We start from the raw sequence: 21,174 nt of genomic DNA, 5'->3' as shown, positions 1-21,174 counted from the left end.
CATTTGAATCTCACGTCCGTGGCGACATTTTATGGTTAATAGTAATTTTTGCGCCTTTTATTCAGTGTTTGCTCTGCTTATAATTATATACGTTTAAGGACACTTTTCCCATTTGCCTCTTAACACCATGAATGAGAGTGTAAGTGATTTGAGACTTTTATATGTGGTGAAAGGATAAAGATTTAATCATACACAATTTGAAATAAAGTCATTTTTATAACCCCGCCAAATATTTTATTCGTAGCCATCAGGTAACTGCCGTTTTTTCGAAGACGTTGACAGAATGGACGGGTTGTGTTGGGGGAGGGAAAAAGAAGTTTGACTGAGGACTTTCCTCCCTCAAACTTCAATGTTAATCGCTTTTGTTTCCCATTTGTTCCCCATAGAAAACATAAACGTCGTGGTTTGTGTCTAAAATTTGTTTCTTTATTTTTATTATAAAACAAGTAAGAACGGCGTTAAGTTCGGCCGGGCCGAACTTGTTTTACCCTCCACCACAAGTTGTATTGAAGTAAAATGGAATAATTAGTTTCCTTTCGTGTATAAAGAAGACTTAATACTAAATTTCAGCAATTTCGGTAAAACAGCGTGAGGCACCATCTATGGGGGCTATTTCAAAACGTCCATCTATACCGACAAACTTCTGACGGAAAGTTTTTAGGCTCAAAGAAGACTAAATACCAAATTTCCTATATTTCGGTAAGAGAATGTGGCTAAAACAAAAAAAAAAAAAAAAAAAAATACCGAAAATCGAGAAGTAAGCTTCTATGGGGATATAGGAAGACGTGGATCTATACTGATAATACTCTTCTGGAAGACGAAATAACGAATTTCAGCCATATCTGTTGGATATTGACGTCACAATCTTCAGTATTATGAAAATGCGGAGGTACCGTTCTATGGGGGCTATATCGAAACGTGGACCTATACCGACGAATTTTAGTCAGAAATGGGGCAATATGAAAGCGTGGACCTGTACAGACATATTTCTGCCGAACAGTTTTATATCACATTGAAGACTAAATACCAAATTTCAGCCATTTTGGTGGAATATTGAAAACACAACCTTCAAAATACGAAAAATCGGAAGGTACTTTTCCATGGGGGCTATATGAAGGCGTGGACCTATACCGACAGATTTAAAGGGGAAGTTTGAGTACCCCCAACAAAGTCTAAATACCAAATTTCAGCCATTTCGGTGAAATATTGAGGCCACAACGTTCAAAATACCGAAAATCGGGAGGTACCGTTCTATGGGGGGCTATATGAAGGCATGGACCGATACCGAAAAAGTTCTGGGGGAATTTTTTATACCACCAACGTAAACTAAGTACCAAATTTCAGCCAATTCGGTGTGATAATGAAGCTAAAACCTTCAAAATACCGAAAATCGGGAGGTACCGTTCTATGGGGGCTATATGAAGGTGTAAACCGATACCGACAAAATTCTGGGGAAAGTTTTATACCCATAAAGAAGACTACGTACCAAATATCAGCCATTTTGGTAGGATAATGAAGCTAAAACCTTCAAAATACCGAAAATTGGAAGGTACCGTTATATGGGGGCTATATGAAGGTGTGGACCGATACCGACAAAATTCTGGGGGAAAGTTTTGTACCCCTAAAGAAGACTACGTACCAAATTTCAGCCGTTTTGGTAGGATAATGAAGCTAAAACCTTAAAAATACCGAAAATCGGGAGGTACCGTTCTATGGGGGCTATATGATGGTGTGGACCGACAACTGACAAAATTCTGGGGGAAAGTTTTATACCCCAAAAAAGACTACGTACCAAATTTCAGCTATTTTGGTAGGATAATGAGCTAAAACCTTAAAAATACCGAAAATCGGTAGGTACCGTTCTAAGGGGGCTATATGAAGGTGTGGACCCATACCGGAAAAATTCTGGGGGAAAGTTTTATACCCCTAAAGAAGACTACGTACCAAATTTCAGCCATTTTGGTAGGATAATGAAGCTAATACCTTAAAAATACCGAAAATCGGGAGGTACCGTTCTATGGGGGCTATATCAAAACGTGGACCGATCTATCCCATTTTCAATACCAACCATTTTGCAAGTAATAAAAACTTCTGTACCAAATTTTGGCTCTCTATCTTTAAAATTGCGAGCTGTATCTTGATTTCAACAGACAGACAGAGTGACGGTCGGACGGACAGACGGACATGGTCAAATCGACATAGAATTTTATGCTGATCAATAACACTGCTCAACAAAATTGAAAAAGTTGAATGTTTCAGACGAAGTTGCAGTTGTTTCTAGATGAAATCGGCGAGTTATTTTCAAATCCGGTCCCGGGTTTTCTCCATCAGCTCTTGTTTTTGAGATATAGCTCAAAATCGGTTTTTACGAGTTTAACCCAGACTTTCGTTATTTTCGGATACAAACAAATATTTTTTGTGGGTTTTTCGACATTAATATATTAAGGAGATGTTGTACGCTCGATACAAATCGTTTTTGAAATAGTTATGGTGAGTATATATCAAAAAATATAGAAAATATACGACGGACCTTGTAAAAATTGCATATTTTGAGTACTTTAAGTTGTAATTACGTCATCGGGGGAAGTCATAGGATCTTCATATGGCAATGCGGATATGCTTAGGGTGTCTACTATATAGTCCAGTATTCAAATATATAATATAAAGTTCATAGCGCCCATGATTCCGCCATAACCTAAAAACCATCATGAAGAATGCCATTGAAAAGTAAATGGCTTATGTGGTAATGATATCACTGGTAAATGATTTCCCTTTAGCAGTCTTCATGGCGATTTTTAGGTTATGGCCGAATCATGGGCGCTATGAACTTTATATTATATATTTGAATACTGGACTATATAGTAGACACCCTAAGCATATCCGCATTGCCATATGAAGATCCTATGACTTCCCCCGATGACGTAATTACAACTTAAAGTACTCAAAATATGCAATTTTTACAAGGTCCGTCGTATATTTTCTATATTTTTTGATATATACTCACCATAACTATTTCAAAAACGATTTATATCGAGCGTACAACATCTTCTTAATATATTAATGTCGAAAAACCCACAAAAAATATTTGTTTGTATCCGAAAATAACGAAAGTCTGGGTTAAACTCGTAAAAACCGATTTTGAGCTATATCTCAAAAACAAGAGCTGATGGAGAAAAACCGGGACCGGATTTGAAAATAACTCGCCGATTTCATCTAGAAACAACCGCAACTTCGGTTGAAACAAAAGTCGTGTTGACCAGTGTAATATATATACTTTATAGGGTTTCCGACGAATATTTCGATGTGTTACAAACGGAAGACAAATTTAATTATACCCTCCATATGGTGGAGGGTATAATGAATGATGTCACATGTGGGTTTAACAGCATGTTCATGTATGTCGCACGAAAACCAGTACGAAAGGAAAGCAGTCACTCACTTCCGTCTACAAAGGCGTTCATGTATTTCGCAAATTATTGTGCGCCTGCCGTTACGTATCCTATGCGAAATACTACTAATTTGAATGTACATTTGTACAACTATGTTCCATAAGTGAGAGCCAAATGAGAAATAAAAACAAAATCCACATTATCATACAAACATTGTGATTTGTTTTGTTTGAGAAAATAAAAGGTGTCGGTATTTTGAATTATTTTATTCAATTGATTTGTTCCAAATATTGAATGAAACCGCCCTTAAATCGTGTCTATAAAATTTTTATTTTGTTTCAGGGATGTGTACCGTTATACCTGGGTTACGTTCACATTTTTTGTTCAGACGTTTTTTGATCACAGCGAACCCTATCTGTCAAACACAATAAGCGCTGGAGAATTTTTTGCCAGTGGGAACACAAATTGCAGTCAATGAAAAAAAAAAATGGATAATATGGAGCCATTCCAAAATGTAAACGTATGACCATAATTTATGGTGGAGAAGTGTTGCGACTGTTAGAAAACTCAATTGCCAAATTACTGATAATTCGGTCTTCAGTTTTAGCTAAAATACCTCAAATTGCGAGCTACAGTTATTTGGGGATATACCAAAACATGAACCATTGTTGACAATTTTTGGTAGAGAAGTTCGTTTCGTGACTGCAGGAAATCTCAAATGTCAAATTACAAGTAGTTCAGACAAAAATGACGCTAAAACCCTCAAAATACTGTAAATCGGGCGATTCCATTATATTGATGCTACACCAAACCATGGGCATCTAATGACAGTTTTTAGTGAAGAAGTATTGTGACTATTGAGATCCTCAAATTTACAAGTACAGCTAGTTCTGTTAAAAAATTTAGATAATATCCTCAAAATTTCAAAAATCTTGAGGTTCCAAAATATGGACCTATATTGACAATTTTTGGTGGAGAAATTTTGTGGTCACTTGGAACCTCAAATAACATATTCGCGGATTATTGATTTGCATCACATTATATTATCAAATTACAACTTCCTACCTACATACAGCCCCACTACTGCAGTACCGCTATCACTGCAAGTGTAGAGTTGAGTAAGATTTAGACTTTTATTAGCCACAATAAATGTTCTTAGGTTCTCTGCATTAGACGTGTAGAGCAGGGGGTATCACCTATCGCTCCAACCCGTAATACAGTTCTCTTTTATAGGCCTGGACTTCGCTACTGTACTCCCTACCCTGCCCTGACACCAGTGGTGTCAGCAAGAGATTCAAACAGATTGCAAACACCGGTTTGATGGATTTGACTGTGTCTGGTGTAGTCATCGCCGTTTTTGCACTGCTGAATAAGTCCGGGCCAAGAATACCTTCGCAAACGCTCCTCAACGTGAGGGTACTTCCTTTCGAAGTACCTCACGAAGCCAAGTTTCAACCTAATTTCCCGGAATCCCATCACCGAAATTACAATTTTGCATCGGTCGCTTAAATGTGAATTTGTCTTCTTTTTCCCGGGCCTTAATAATTTTGGTGGTTGGTGAAAACGTCCTGTAAGGGAATGACAAGTCTATGGTAGCGACCGATGACCTATCCCTCAGTCGTACTCCCTTTAAACAGATTGAGCAATTGCCCGCTCTGCGTATGAATTGTTCGGAGTGGTTTTGTCGCCTCACACGAAGTAGTATCTGTGTTTGCGCTGAGTGATGCATTTCCCAAGCTTGTTGTTGTTGTAACAGTATTTATATGTTAGTATGTTCGCTTTTCTGCTTAAGCTGGCTCCGGGTACAGTTCTAGGATGTAACCACAAATCTACTGAAGTTAATTGAGTATTTTTGGCATGGCAGTTGAAAAGGTGCAGTGTGTCATGTTTCATCGATCGAAGACATGAGGAGGCACTCTGTTGTCCTCAGGGCGGCATTACGACAGGTTTGAATATTTATCCATCACCTTGCTGTTTCAGCATTGACATGAAGATTTCGTCAGGGTCAACACTTTGGATTAGTGTTGATGACATTGGTAACATTCGCAATATCAACCATTGTAAATTGTGGAGGTACATCCCTGGCACGAACAGATCTAATGTGACGTACTCGAAGTAATAACAGCCTTGTATATACAGCGATCCCAGAGTTTTAATTGTGTGAAGTGTAATCATAATCAAGCTAGAGGTCGCTGTTATAGAAGGTGAAATTGACCATAATTTTTGTGGGATAAAAATCCAAATGTAAACCCATATTTTAAATTCTGGGGGCATATTCCGACAAATTAAGAAAAATAAACTTGAAACCCCACTCTTACCCTGTGTTTACAAATGCCAGTATTGGCAAGACAATATCAAAAATACAAACCTTTTTCACAAATACATTTAAAAATGTTTAAATATGTATAGAGAAAAGTATGAATGTATTGGTGAAAATGGTTTATAACTTTGCTATTGTCTTGCCAATACTGTCTGTGTGTAAACGCCTAGTTAACGACTCCCTTGAAGCAAACTATATAAAAAACGGTTACATAATGGAGCAACTGTCTAAAATATAAGTGGATTCACTTTATCGGTGTGGTTTGTTTGTAAAAAACTACATTTACCTTCCATGTAGAATTGTGCTAATCTAAATCAATTGAATGGATTCCGGACGTTTGTATGAAAAAAAGCGTATGCCTATTAGGGATATAACTTTTTGCACTTTTTTGCTAATATCAAAAATACCACCACATAGTCGTGTAGAGCATGAAAAACTATTATGAAATACGGTGTCAATTTTTCTCTACCGTGAAAAAAGTTTCCGCACCAAATGCATTGAAGTTCTGTAATGCATTTTTTAATTTTATCTGTCATAACAACATATTTGCTTTTCATTAAAATTTTTATTTTTTTGTAATCTAATTTAAAATCATTATCAAAGCGTTCTGGACCAATTTGTTCTAAAATCGCGCCATTTCGGACCATATTAGGATTTTTTGACACTATTGCAATTTTTGGTTTTTCTTTATAAACTCGTGAATTTTATCTTTATATTTTTTTAACCTATCGGACAAGAGAATATGGAGTCATTTGCAACTAATTCGCGAAAGTTACAGGCTGTTTTTGTTGACTTTGCCTGTGATAATTGTATTTTTTTCTACAAATATTTATTCAAACAAAGCAATTTTAAAATTTTAAGTAGAAAAAGCATCAAAAGGGTTTTAGTAATCAAAGTTGATGCGGAGACTTTTTTCACCGAATCGATCTTAGAAACGCGTTTTCATTATTAGGACAAAATTCCCCACATGGTACTGGTGTTGTATTTTTGTAGAAAACAAATACGAATCTCACAAGCAAAGTCGACAAAAACAGCCTGTAACTTTCGCGAATTCGTTTCAAATGACCCCATATTCCCTGGTCCGATAGGTTAAAAAAGTATAAACATAAAATTCACGAGTTTATAAAGAAAAACCAAAAATTGCAGTAGTGTCAAAAAATCCTAATGTGGTCCGAAATGGCGCGATTTGAGAAGAAATTGGTCCAGAACGCTTTGATAATGATTTTAAATTAGATTACAAAAAAATAAAAATTTTAATGAAAAGCAAATATGTTGTTATGACAGATAAAATTAAAAAATGCATTACAGAACTTCAATGCATTTGGTGCGGAAACTTTTTTCGCAATAGAGAAAAATTGACACCGTGTTTCATAATAGTTTTCCATGCGCAACACGGCTATGTGGTGGTATTTTTTTGGTTATAGCCCTAATGCCTAATTTCACACGTTAGTTTGTATAACGTTACTCATAATTTTTATACCCTACACCACCATGTGGAAAAGGTATTATAAGTTTGTTTTGGGAAAAATGCATGTAACACCGCGAAATATTCATATCTCGACAAGATAAAGCGATTTTGAGATGTGTGTCCGTCCGTCTGTCCATTATAAATTGTAATCAAACTCCAGGCCGCAATTATGGACCGATCGTCACGAAATTTTGCATGTAGGTCGGGTTCAGACCAGAATAGACACCTATTGTTATTGATGATGATCGTGAAATATTTAGCGGGTGAAATGGGCCAAAAACATAATATTTATACAATTTTGTGCCTGCTCTGTAGGTCACAATAATAGTCCGATCGCCACGAAATTTTAAATAACGTAAGAGTATATTAGAAAGAAGTAGTTTGCAATTTGAGATAGTAATGTGATAAGATTAAGAGGGTTTAAAGGACCAAAGTTTTTGTGTGAAAATTGTGAAATTTTTTTTAAGTCTAGAGTATTACCCCAATGGCTTAAACTTCATCATTACTTTCTGTGACAGAGTGTAATGCTTTTCAAAACGAACTGACAGTGTTGCAAAATTTTACTGATCGCTACCAATACCATGATTTCATCCCGGCGAAGGGAATTATCAATTGGCTTTTCAGCTTTTTGAAATGATGTTTTTTTAGCGAAAAACCGAACTCTTGAAGTGTCTAGTATTCTCAAATAAATGAGAATCAATCACTTTTCGGTTTTCCCAAAAAACATCAGAACAAATATTTTTGCTAACAACTATCAGTACGTATCAACTCATCGAGTTCTGTAAGTTGAAGATAACATCACCACAGTTGCCTATGAGTAATTGTTGTTGGAATTTATTTCAAATTCCCCTGCGCATGCCATCCGCTGTTTTTTGTTTGTTTTGTTTTGGTTGAAGTTTCAATCTCATTTAATTGTTTTTAAGTCTGGCTTGAACTTAATCATTACTTTCTGTTACAGAAAGTAAGCTATGTTTGGAAAAGGAACTCTTGACCTATTCTATCTATTGATGCCAATTGTGTTGATCTACATGATTAGATAACAGAGTTACAACCTAATATATCCACGTATTTGTTTGTAGTATAATAATAAACACGCTAGAGGTCGCAATTATAGCTCAATAGTCACGAAATATTGCACGAGGTAAGAGTTTAAGTTTAGAAGATGCCTACAATTTTGGATAATGATCTAATATTATTTAGCGGGTGAAATGGACCATTACTTTGGTATAAAAAATATAAACAAATATTTGTGTGTAAAAATTTGCGATGCAACAAATTTGCAATAATAGTCTGATCGGTGCGAAATTTTAAGTAAGTTTTGGGTTTACGACGAAGAAGCTTCCAATTTAACTTTCAATAAATTGGAAGCTTCTTCGTCGTAAACCCAAAACTTACTTAAAATTTCGCACCGATCAGACTATTATTGCAAATTTGTTGCATCGCAAATTTTTACACAAAAATATTTGTTTATATTTTTCATACCAAAGTAATGGTCCATTTCACCCGCTAAATAATATTAGATCATTATCCAAAATTGTAGGCCTCTTCTAAACTTAAACTCTTACCTCGTGCAATATTTCGTGTTCAATGGACAAAAACTTTTGTCTAAAATTTGTATTATATCCGGAACGACAACGTGAGTTATATTTGGAAGACGATCTGTTAACCTTTCCATTGATGTTAATTATGTTGATGTATGTGGTCAGATAATAGAGTTACACCCTATTATTTACAAGAACCCCAGTTTTTTGTGTGCAGTGTAATTACATTCACGCTAAAGGTCGCAGTTATAGTTCAATACTGACAAATTTATGCACGAGATAACAGTTTTCGTCAAGGAAGATGCCAATAATTGCTATGTTACAAAATGTCGAGCGAAATTCCTAGAATTTATATTGATGCTAATTGCAATGCTATACTAGTCTTTACATTTTTTAGTTTTTTTCATTGTATGATTGGGTAAAAATCAGCGAAAACTTCTTCTAAATGTCTTTTGATATTTCTTTCTTTATAGAAATGTTAATTTTGAAAAAAAAAAACATTTATGTATATAGCCAAAACGGTATATGTGTCCATTACAAAACAAAGATAATAAAACCTAGCGTTTCCAGTAATGACGGTGTATGTAAGTGCTATATCTCTGGTATGTTATCGTGTATATCAACTTATGTATGTATTACTGGACGGCAAAAATATGTCGCAATCATTTAAAGTTAATTTAGTGGAAAACGAGTGCCCAGGGGAATTGGTTTAGGGTATCACATGGTCGGCCCCGTCCGACTATAGCCCTCTCTTACTTGTATTAACTAGGAGAGTGAACTACGAATTATATTGCACAACTCTACTTCCATGGTAAAAAATGTCACAGTCATAATGGAAAAGTTTTCAAATCATGATAAAGAAATTCCGTGTTTTTTCAATTTATGCTGATTTCAACGCTGTACAGTGTCTTGAAGTGTTTGTGCTACCTTTGGCTAAAAATTAGTGTAATACCTCGAAATATTGGCTGGAGAGGCTATTTTCTCAATACAAATTTCAATTTTTTTAAAGATATTTATATGTATACAGCAAATTCCGTGGAAAACTAATCCCTAGGGGAAGTGTTGTAGGGTATCACATGGTCGGCTTTGTCCGACTTTAGCCCTCTTTTACTTTTTATAAATGCTAATGTCATTAATGAGTTATTTAAATGGTGGAACTGAGTACTGCCATGATGGAACAGATGATTTTTATTTAGGTAGGATATCACTACATTGGTAACCCTTAGTTCATTCACAGTTTAATTGTTTAATCTAAAAACAATGCATTTGAAGTAAATTGTCTTTTAAATGAAGAAAATTGGCAATTAAATCCTCGCTTTGCCTCATGAATGTTGGCCCAGGTAAATACCTAAAGTCTGGTAAATGTAATTCATTATTATATAAATGGAGGCGAATAATATATCAACGGCATATGGTTATTGGGGGCCAACATATTTTCTTGAAATGATCTAATTTATTGTAAAAAGGTGTTTTCGTTGATTGTCATAAAAATTTATGTAATTCACATCAACTAAAAAAGTACTTAGAATGAGACCATTTATATGCGCCTTAAAGAAGGACATTCCCCCTACCACAATGGAATTAATATAACTTAACGAATATTCTATTGTCCAAATACCAAAACCAAATTATTAAATTCCAAACTATATATGTTGGCGTATTCAATTTCAATTTTTCTTTGAAATCACTTCTGTGTTTACTAATATAAAGAGTAAAATTGCCCACAATTATTGATTTTAAGGTTTCATGGGCTATCATGAACATCTTGTTGCTCTCAATTACTTACCAAGTCATATGCTCTTAGCAGAAACCACACTTATCTTCTTCATATGCATATGTGTATTTAAATAATTGCACAACCAAATACACAAAAGTGTTTGCATACATACAAACTCATTTACATAGATATTTATATGAAGTGATATAAGACAACAACTTGAACGTCAATAAGTTAATGAGAATGTGGTTATATATGTACAAGGGTGAATTGGGAATGAAATCATTGTCCAAGGTATCAGAAGAATCTAAAGAATTTTAACCCAATTATGAAACTATACAAAATTGTGGATTTTGAAGATTATTTTCAAATACTATTAAAGCTTAAATCATAGACTTAAAAAATTGCTTAAACAATTTTCGAAGCTATTGTCATCCCATCCTATTAAATGTTTTCATTTGCTTGGGGAACATCTTCATCTTATTTGTCTCAACTATATTTTCATATCCAATATACATAAGTATGTCATGCACACACGTAAGTCAATATGACGTTATATCATTTTCTTTCTCTCTGAGCGTTTAACCACATCAAGTGTTAAATATGACTACCATTCATTGAAAGTCAAAATAAAAACAAAAGTAATAATTAAATAAAAACATCATATCACGACAACTGAAATGTTTACCATATTTAATGGTCAAAAGGAAGGATATATATAGGTGATAGCAAGCTCCTAGGCCATTTCTGTCAGCTTGCTCATTATATTTGAGGTGAATGCTGTGTGTGTATGTGATTATTAAAAATATCTTTCTTAATGCTGGCTCAGTAACTTATGCCGGGCGAATGAATTAAACACGTCAATGAATAAAATTTTCTTCAGTGGTCCTTTCGAAATCATTTGCCAGCCCGTTGAAATGGGTTTCAATGATTATTAGTTTTTTATGTTTACTTGGCATGCACAGGCTTGTGTTATTTCTTTTTTCCTCTCCTACTTTGTATTGAAATTTAATCAATTAAACGGCTATAAATTTTTGTTCATATTAAGTATGTGCAGATGTACATTTTATTGGTTGCCATTTCCATCATATGTGTGTGTGTGTGTTTTCATTTCACTTACAGATATGTTGTACAGCCCACATACATGATATTTATTGGAAATCTACAGAAAAACACGTTGAAGAAAATCGTCATGCCACCAAACAGGCTGGCAATGTCAATGTGATCCATACATTCTCAGATGATTATTTCGATATGGATGATGAGGATAATATCATTGATCGTTCGGATAAATATATGACACATATAAAAGGTAAGAAGAAAAACAAGTTTTCTTTATTATACAATTTTAATGATTTTGTACAATTAAATTTAATATTCCATTAATATTAAAGCAGATATCCGTTTATTGAACTATTAAGCGAAGGGAAATTAAGGGGTCGATTAAGAATTGCCACTAAACTTGAGTTGCGTTGTCAATAGCGCGACTGAGATGAATTGTTGTATTATTGATGTCAACCCAACTGGGTGATCGATAAACGTGTTATCGATCAGTGTTTTTCAAACTTATGAACTCTATATACAATGCAAAAAACACAATTCGCCAAAAAAAAAATTAAAATGATAAATTCTGTGTAAATATTTTTTGATGATAAAGAAAATACACATTTACATCTATCAGAAGAAATTTGAGGGACAAGTCGAATCCATTGGAATTGCCATATGCGGTGTAAGTTGATGCTCATGTTGGAAAGATCTGTATAATCCAGGGTTTCGGAGTCGGAGTCGAGCAATTTTGCTGGAGTCGGAGTCGGTGTCTGAGCCGAAAAAATAACTTATAGAAATATAACATTAAATTTGGAACAAGAACATTTTTTTTAAAAACCATTATTTATTTTAAAAGAAAGGTATAAGAAAACATATATGCTAACGGTATATTATTCTATGTTAAAGGACAACTCACAGGATATTTACTATACTCTGAAGTGTAGTCTATTCATACCTATTTTGTTGATCCAATTGATTCTTTACATTTTTGCAAACAAATGTAAAGTTCTATGACAATCGAATTAAGATTAGACCTTTAATAAAAACTGTGTTTCGTAGACGTAATATTTTTCTCTTTCGGATAAAGGAAAAAATCTGCCAAAAAGTTACGTAGTTTTTCATGAAAAATGGCTTTTATTGAGCTTCACAACTGGGGGTCTCCTCTTAAGGCTAAGCACACTAAAATGTTGGCTTACATCCAGTTTGAAACTGTGACATGAATTGCTTATAATTTTTATTGCATGTATTCCTTATGATTTGTATTGCCCTTTCTAATGAATATATAAGTAAAAGCTAACACATTAGCCTATATAGGTCAAAATATAGGAAAAAGTTAAAAATGTGTGCATATTTTATTCATTTTTACTGGTATAGGAATTCACTCTCGGAGTCGACCCGAAGTCGGATCCGGAGTCGTAAAAAACTCGTCTGGAGTCGGCGTCGGAGTCGAGCCAAAAATACCTCGACTCCGAAACCCTGGTATAATCAGTAAATTATTTTAGGTTTAATGCGTATTTTTGATTGCCAAAGGATGCCGTAGTTTACATTGTGGAAACGCTGAAGGATGACTTTTAAAATTGTGGCTGCGTAGAAATTTTTTGCGGAGGGAAGTTTCCAAAAGAAGTATTGTGTTTTGTCAGTGGATACAAAAGCCCAATTCGGAAAATTGTAACTCAAGTGGAGGGTATAAAGAGTTTGGATCGACCGAACTTAACTATTAATCCCTCCAATTGTTATATGTATATTGAAGGGATTGAATTTATCTACAAATTTGCTTGCTACTCAAGGTTGTCCTCAGTTTTTCAGCATATTTAACATATTATTACTTTTTCCACAAAATAACAAAGAAAGAAAAAAATGCATCTTCCCTTCAGTTATTTGTAGCAGATGCTTGAAGAGAAGGGAACTTTTAACAAATTCTTCGTACTGTGGAAAATGCTACAACTTGTGTGCCAACAAGCATGACATCGAAAGACGGAAGTGCATAAAAATAATTTGTAAAAACTACCCAAAGACATATGCTAAAAATGTACGCACCTCATCCCCATCTACTTTTCGTTACCACAAAGGAATCATAGGGAGCAACAAGTTCCTAATTTAAATGTTTTTCTGTATGATTATAAGGATTTCAGGAAGAAGGAACTTTATATGGGGAATAATGATAGTTTTTATATATTATGTATAAATTTTTTTTACATCAAAAATATTTCAAAGTAAAATCTTGAGCATATTTAAGGAATAATAACCAGAAAGCAGCAAATATGTATAGGAATTTAGTGTATTGTAGAGCCACTGTGAAAAAAACTTTGAAGTATATTTAAAGACTCAAAGTAGGCTCTGGGATAGGATTGATTTTCTGTCATATTATTAAATGTATTCCAATTACATATTTGCTCAACGGGCTTACGAATAACGCCATCACAAATAAGACCAAATGCGGAAAAGTCCTCAAGAAGTTAATGAAATAAACAACGATCTGGATTTGATTATTGTATGGCAACATTTATAATCAGCCCTCCTTCAGTTTAGCAATCAACTGCGATATTTTAATGTTTTCTGTTTTGCTAAAATTTTTCAAACTGTGGGCGCCAATAGCTCGGATCCAATTTCGGAACTTGCCTACTTGCTCAACGGAAATGGTTTCCACAACGAATTTTGCCTGATCTGTTCAATTTTTACTACCATTGTCATTGGAGTCAGGTGTCCCGCGCTGCATGTACCAACCGTAATCATGGAGACCTTTTCATACTCCTTTGCGGAAACATCGTTATTAATCTCATGACCAGACCAAGCCAGCGATAACGATACATTCAAATATGTAAATTCAAATATGTAAACGCCGTTCGGACTCGACGATAAACAGCATGTCATGGATCTAATATGAATCGGAGTGCACCTCAGTGATATGACAGAATTCTGCCTTGTCCCTTCTGGGATGTTTGTAAGACAATTATTACATATATAGGGCACTATAAGTCAATGTTTTGGTATGGCCCCTATATAAATTTACCACACGATTTATGATTTTTTGAAGATTTTAATCACATTTTCTTTTAAAAGGTTTTCCAACATTTCCCACAGAATTGGCTGTTGCTGTTGCAACTATTTTTGTAAGTTCGATTTCTGCTAATCTGGTCTGGGCCTATCTCCTGTTCTAGGAATGTTTTTGATTCGATGAATTCTAGCCAAAAAGCTACTGCAGTTAGTTGAGTATGTACACCATTTAGTGATTAGGATGGTTCTCCCGGTAACGCCCGAGCAAGTGCACCTCATGTGATGAAGCTAGGGATTTTGAGGCTTACTTATTACAAGAAAAAGGGGCTTGGACTTCCTGTTTTTATCCAACGTTTCGAACTTGATCGGAGGGTAGTCTGTTCAATTTCTTCAAACAGCTTTAAGTGCATCACAGTATCAAAGGCTTTTGATAAGTCGGCTGCCACTATCGCTGTCCTATCACACGGCCTGTTCTGGTTGAGTCCTCGACTAATAAATGTACAGATGGCGTGCTGAGATGTTTTCGTGCTTACGGCGAGAACTAAAACATTATAGGTCTTTGCTACGGGCGACAAAAGCAAAATCGGTCAGTACGATTCACGTTTGCTGGCACCCTTGCCCGGCTTCAGTAGCAGGACCACGCTACCCTTTCCAGACTTCGGGAACGATGTGGGTGGCTAATGACAGATTGAGAACTTTTTATTGAAATACTCGACTCCCCGCTCATTCAGCTGTTTTAGCGTTACCATGAAGATTCCATCAGGACCACACACTATGGATTCTTAAGCGTTCCATATGACATTCGCAACATCATCGATTGTAAATTGTGGTGGAAGGAGGAGACCTTATGCGACGTAGTACTCTTCTACCTGTCACTATTGACAAACTGCTCGACAAAATGTTGATTAAAACAGGTCCTGTCTTCCTTTTATCCAGTGTTTCACTTATTCCGTCTCCAATGTTGCTTCTTCTTCTTCTTTATTTGCATATTCGATCTCGAATATAAGCGACCAATACAATTATATATCATTATTTGTTACAACTTTTAAGGTATGCATATTCATATATTATTCGTGATCTCCATAAAAGCTTCTCTATTTCTGGCTTCACTCAGTAGGATTGAGAGATTTCCAATGCCGGTCCATTTCAGTATATTGTCAATCCATGATGTTTCTTTCTGTCCTCTGGATGGCTTCCCTTCTATCGTTCCACCGATTATGGTTTGGAGCAGCTTGTATTTTCGGTTCCTCATTATATGTCCAAGATATGACACTTTTCTTCTTTTTATTGTTGTAATGAGTTCACGTTCTCGATTAACCCTTGTCAGAACTACTGAATTGGGTACGTTGGCTCAAAATCAATGACAAATTTCATTGATAGAACGTAAGATTTCGTTTATATTATGAAGCTTTTTCTTTCAGTGTAGGTCCACTCCACCGCCACAAAAGTACCATTTTTTTTTCAAAAATCGTGTGATCGATCACTGACGAAGTGAGCAATAGATTTGGTCCAAACTTTCCATATATTATTATTCCTTCCAGATATAGATCGGGTAAGACCATATCAGTCTACACCTTCGGGTACCTCCCACACAAAATTCGGAAAAGTGAAATTTAAGAGTCCCCTCGAATCGTTTTGAGCAGATCATTATTGCGGCCCCTTTACAATTGCAATAGCAAGTCCATACTTCCGGAAAAGCTCCAAGAAACGCTAAAAAAAACAAGAACCCTAAATAAAATTGCAAACCCGCAAGATAACTCTCAAGTGAATTTTCTGATTTGCCCAAACTTTGCACATCGCATTATTTCATCCAGTCACACAAAATTTGGGAAATGTCCAGTTTGAATAAGGTTCTTTTCACGGTCCCTATTGCAACGGTACAATTTTTCTGGGGTAAGTCTAAACTTCCTGAGATAATGGTACAAAAGTTCCAAAATCCCCTGCATGCTCCAACTAAAATTACAAATCCGAAAAATAATTCTCAAACTTTTTCAAAAATCAGAAGTTAGCTCACTAAAATTGATTTGGTATATCCCCACATTACGATACCTACAGAATTCACGCATTTTGAAGCAAACTCGTCATACAAAAGCAATATATATTTATACGGCATAATTAATGTGTTTGTTTCTTGTTTGGTCGGTCATAGGCTGAGGGTATATCATCGTTAGCTGACTTATACTATCTTCTTTGGTGTGTAGTTGAATATGAATAATTTTGAGATTTATAAATTTGTGTGCATGCAAATTATTCGTTATTAGTTATTTCTACCGATATAAAATATATTTTTGATATCACAATATATATTCACAATGAACTATTTTCGAAATATCTTGAAAAGCACAAAATTACGTGCATTATCAAGCATATGTGAGGTACAAGTGCAAAACTTTTGCACGATAAATCTTTCAAAATTTTCACAAATATCAAATATCAGAGACATAGTAAATTGCATTACATATATTTATTTTAGGTGTATTCCGAAAAGAAACCTGACATTCAAAGACAATTTGAATCAATGTGAATTTTCCAATTTTCGATAATAAATATTTATTCGAGCAAAGCAAATTTAATGTCGAAAAGTCATAACTCTACTAGACATATCGTTAATTCTCCCAAAGAGTAGCATAACTCAAAAATGCGTTTACTGAGTTAGCAATTTCTTTTTTTTTTTCTACAACTTCTACTTTATCTTGTGTTAAATTTCCAGCTATTTAACTACAAGTTTGACATAATTCAACAAAAAAGTTTTTTGAGTTTGTGAAACGCTAAAACACTTCAAATCATGTTTGATCTTGCACAGAAAATTAGCACTTTAGCTCTTTGCAAAATATATTTTGTCTAAATAATCTTTCTAAGTTGCAAAGTAAAATTTCAATCGCCAACCTAAAACCCGTTTTTTCGATACTGGATTTTTTGAGATGTGTCACTCTTTGAGTAAATGAGCGATATGAAACGACAGAGACCGGTATGATTAAACGCTCCACTGACCATGACCAGAACTAGAAACTAACCGCGAAATGTATTTAGAGTTAGAAACAAAATCCTATACTCTTGCGGAACTCAGTTGTTAACCTCGTTCCATATTAACATGATTGAGATCCTTTTGAAAATATTGAATTCTTAGGGACTTCTTGTAATCATTGGGTATTTCTATATATGTTTCGGTTAATTGTACCAAAAAACTTAAATTAAATATTAAATTTACAAATATCACAATGCAATGCCTATAGTCATGGCAATATCAGAAACAAAAGCTTAAGTCAATGTAGAAAAAATATAGGTTACAATTCAGTGCCACAGGCATTGACCGTGTCAAATTAGTTGCTATGAAAATTATTACTCTGACTTTTTGTTGCCGTTCTTTTCAAGAGGGAGAGTGTTGTTTTTGTGGAGCATTCCATTGCCAAAAGTTAAAATATGTTCCACTTTGTTTATTGTTGTTGATATTTTTTTGCGCCTTTATGTGGAGCGCTGTTTTCTGGGTCACTGATTGTATGTATGTCTTTGTAAGGCCATAAACAAACGACAGTGTAGCATCAGATTAAAAGGGATCTTGTGCTTTATACATATTAAATTAAATTCCATTTTTATACCCTACACCTCTATGTGGGGAGGGTATTTATAAGTTGGTTTTGGCCAAAAAGTTTGTAACGCATCGAAATAATGGTCGTAGACCCATACTTATATATACCAAAATGAATGTCTCGACGAGCTGAGTCGATCTGGGTATGTGTGTCCGTCCGTCCGTCTGTCCGTCTAAACCTTGTAATCACGCTACAGGTCGCAATTTTGATCGGATCGTCACGAAATTTTGCATGTTGATGGGGGTCCTGGATGGGAAGAAGCCTATTGATTTTGGTGATGGTCGGATAATATTTAGGGGTCGGAAAGGGCAAAAAACTTAGGTCGATAAAAAGACAACGTTTTTTTCCAAAGCGAATATCTCAGCTTCTACATGGGGTATACCAGAAGCAAAACCTGAGAATGAAAGTAGAAAATATCACATTTCTAATGATGTAATGTAGGTGCTCGTAGGTGATCAAACAACGATGATATCACAATAGTACCAAATAAAATCCCAATTTTCATTTTTGCGATTTTAATTATATTGACGAATATCACAGCTTTGGTTGAGAACTTTCCAAAATCAAAGTCTGACTATGAAAGTAGAAGATCCCATCCTTACAATGATGCAAACTAGGTCGGCGTAGGTGACCAAATAACGGAGATATCGCAATAGTCGGTAATACATCCCATTTTTCTATTTTATTGGAAATCACGCTACAGGTCGCAATTTTGATCGGATCGTCACGAAAATTTGAGAGTTAATGGGCGTCTTACAGATGAAGAAGCCTATTGATTTTGGTGATGGTCGGATAATATTTAGGGGTCGGAATGGGCAAGTACTTATTTGGAGAAAAGTCAACTATTTATTTCAAAGCCAATATCTATGTTTCTTTAAGGGGTATATCAAAAGCAAAACCTGGCAAGGAAAGTAGAAAATATCCCCTTTACAACGATGTAAAGTAGGTTGTCGAAGCTGCTCAAACAACAGAGATATCGCAATAGTCGGTAATGCATCCCATTTCCGATTTAGTTTGGTGATGGTCGGATAATATTCAGGAGTCGGAATAAGCGAAAAGGTTATGTGGAGAAAAGTCAACGTTTTTTTCTTATGCGAATATCTCCGCTTCTGGTTGGAGTATTCCAAAAGGAATACCCGACAATGGAAGAAAAAAAGATCTCGTTTATATTGATGCAAAGTATGTTGGCGTAAGTGAGCAAACCGAGATATTGCAAAATTCAGTAATATATCCAATTTTTCCATTTTTTGTAATCACGCTACAAGTTGGAATTTTGATCGGATAGTGACGAAATTTTTGGGGTAGATGGGGGCCCCACAGGGGAGGAAGCCTATTGATTTTGGTGATAGTCGGATAATATTTAGGGGTCGGAATGGGGAAAAACTCATTTTGAGACAAATTCAAAGTTTTTTTCTTTGTGAATATATCGGTTTCTAGTAGGGGTATTTCAACGGCAAAGCCTGTCAATGGAAGAAGAAAATATTACCTTTACATTGGTGTAAAGCAGGTTGGCCAAGTGGTCAAACAAGGGAGATACAACAATAGTCGGTAATGCATCCAATTCTTCCATTTTTTGCAGTCAAGCTACAGGTCGTAATTTTGATCGGATGGTCACGAAATTTTGGTTGCTTATGGGGGTCCCAGAGAAAAAAAGAGGCATATTATGTTTGGTGGTAGTCGGATTATATTCCCTAAAAGAAATGTTTACCAGTGAAAAGCTTATGCCCAGGGGTTGTGGTGTAAGGGTATCACATGGTCGGCCCCGTCCCGACTATAGCCTCACTTGTTTGTTATTGTTCACTCCAACACTATTATATAACGCCCCTACCCAATAGAAAATCGAGTCTTCGATGACATTTTCGTCGACGATTCGTTGACGAATGTTCCGAAATTGTCATGCACGACAACTTGCATGATCATGTCTTGCATTGTGTCTTGGCAACAAACCGAAAAATGCTCAAAAGTGTGCTTTGAAACAATTGTACACATATTTATTCAAATATACAATTTTTGATTTGTAATAAATGTAAAATTATAAAGCCACAAAAATCTGAAACCGCGTTACAGATTAAACAATTTTTATTTATACAAACTGAATTATATAGAAAACGGTAAGTTAGAATAAATAGAATTAAATACTTTAAAATTAATTGTAGTTATTTTTGAATATGTGCATTTAGGTTGAAGAACATTGAAAATTCCAGCGACTGTAAAATACAACTCCTGTGGTTGTGGTAAGCTTTTAGCATGGTTTAATAAGAAAGGTTAGCCAAAGCTTTATGTCAATTTAAATTTTTTTTATTCGAGTATGCCTAAAACTTCAAAACAATATAAACAAACTGTGTATGTGTGTGTGGTGTTTGGATAATATGCCAAACAATTTTAAAAACAATCGAATTCAATGATTTTTAAAATTGTTTTTAGACCATTTGTATGGAAGAAATTCGTGAGATTTGCATTGAAACAATCAGTTTATCATATTCACAACTCGATTATGTGGAGAAAACTTAACTCTTCATTCATTTTTCGCGTTTTTTATAAAATGCTCAAAAAATGCATTGTAAACAAACCCAATTGTTGCTTTTATTTTGAAGTTTTAGGAATTCAAGAAAAACAAGGGTTCTATAGATTTTTTTCATTTAAATCTACCTCTTTACTTATACCATGGCTTTTAGAATATTTAGGGGATATTCAAAATATACATTAAAATCATTTCTTTTTGCAGAATCCAAAAATAAAGCGAGGTCGCTTTTCGGTCGGCTGGGGTAAGAAGTGTAAGGCGTGGTAAAGCTGGAAGAAAATGGTGGAAATGGTGGCGTGGTAAAGCTGGAAGAAAATGGTGGAAATGGTGGCGTGGTAAAGCTGAAAGAAAATGGTGGAGTGCAGAACATACGGGGGCTAAGTATTATTAATTATTTAACTAATTTCTTTTGTAAAAATTATGTATTTTATAATTAAATAAAAAATTGACATACGACAGCATAAACGAAATTGTCTTTAGTTGGGTCATCGATGACTAGTAGCAAGGCAGGGTCGGTGAAACAGTCGTCGACGAAATACGGGGATTTTAGTCATGTAGATCGTCGTCGACGACAACTTCGCTTACCATGT

The 21,174-nt window shown here is 35.0% G+C and overlaps 1 long non-coding RNA gene across 1 annotated transcript; it reads left to right on the top strand.

The window, feature by feature from the left end:
• Positions 1-20,091: 20,091 nt before the first annotated feature.
• Positions 20,092-20,825, top strand: LOC141392786 (uncharacterized). The gene is made up of 3 exons (XR_012409870.1): positions 20,092-20,174; positions 20,220-20,297; positions 20,789-20,825. It is a non-coding gene; the product is annotated as an uncharacterized lncRNA (long non-coding RNA).
• Positions 20,826-21,174: the final 349 nt, after the last annotated feature.

This window comes from Musca autumnalis, unplaced genomic scaffold (assembly GCF_047663935.1).
Source record: "Musca autumnalis isolate F117 unplaced genomic scaffold, ASM4766393v1 scaffold_2, whole genome shotgun sequence".
Classification (NCBI taxonomy): domain Eukaryota; kingdom Metazoa; phylum Arthropoda; class Insecta; order Diptera; family Muscidae; genus Musca; species Musca autumnalis.
Note: the sequence above shows the minus strand (reverse complement) of the source record. Positions and strands in the feature narration are given on the sequence as shown.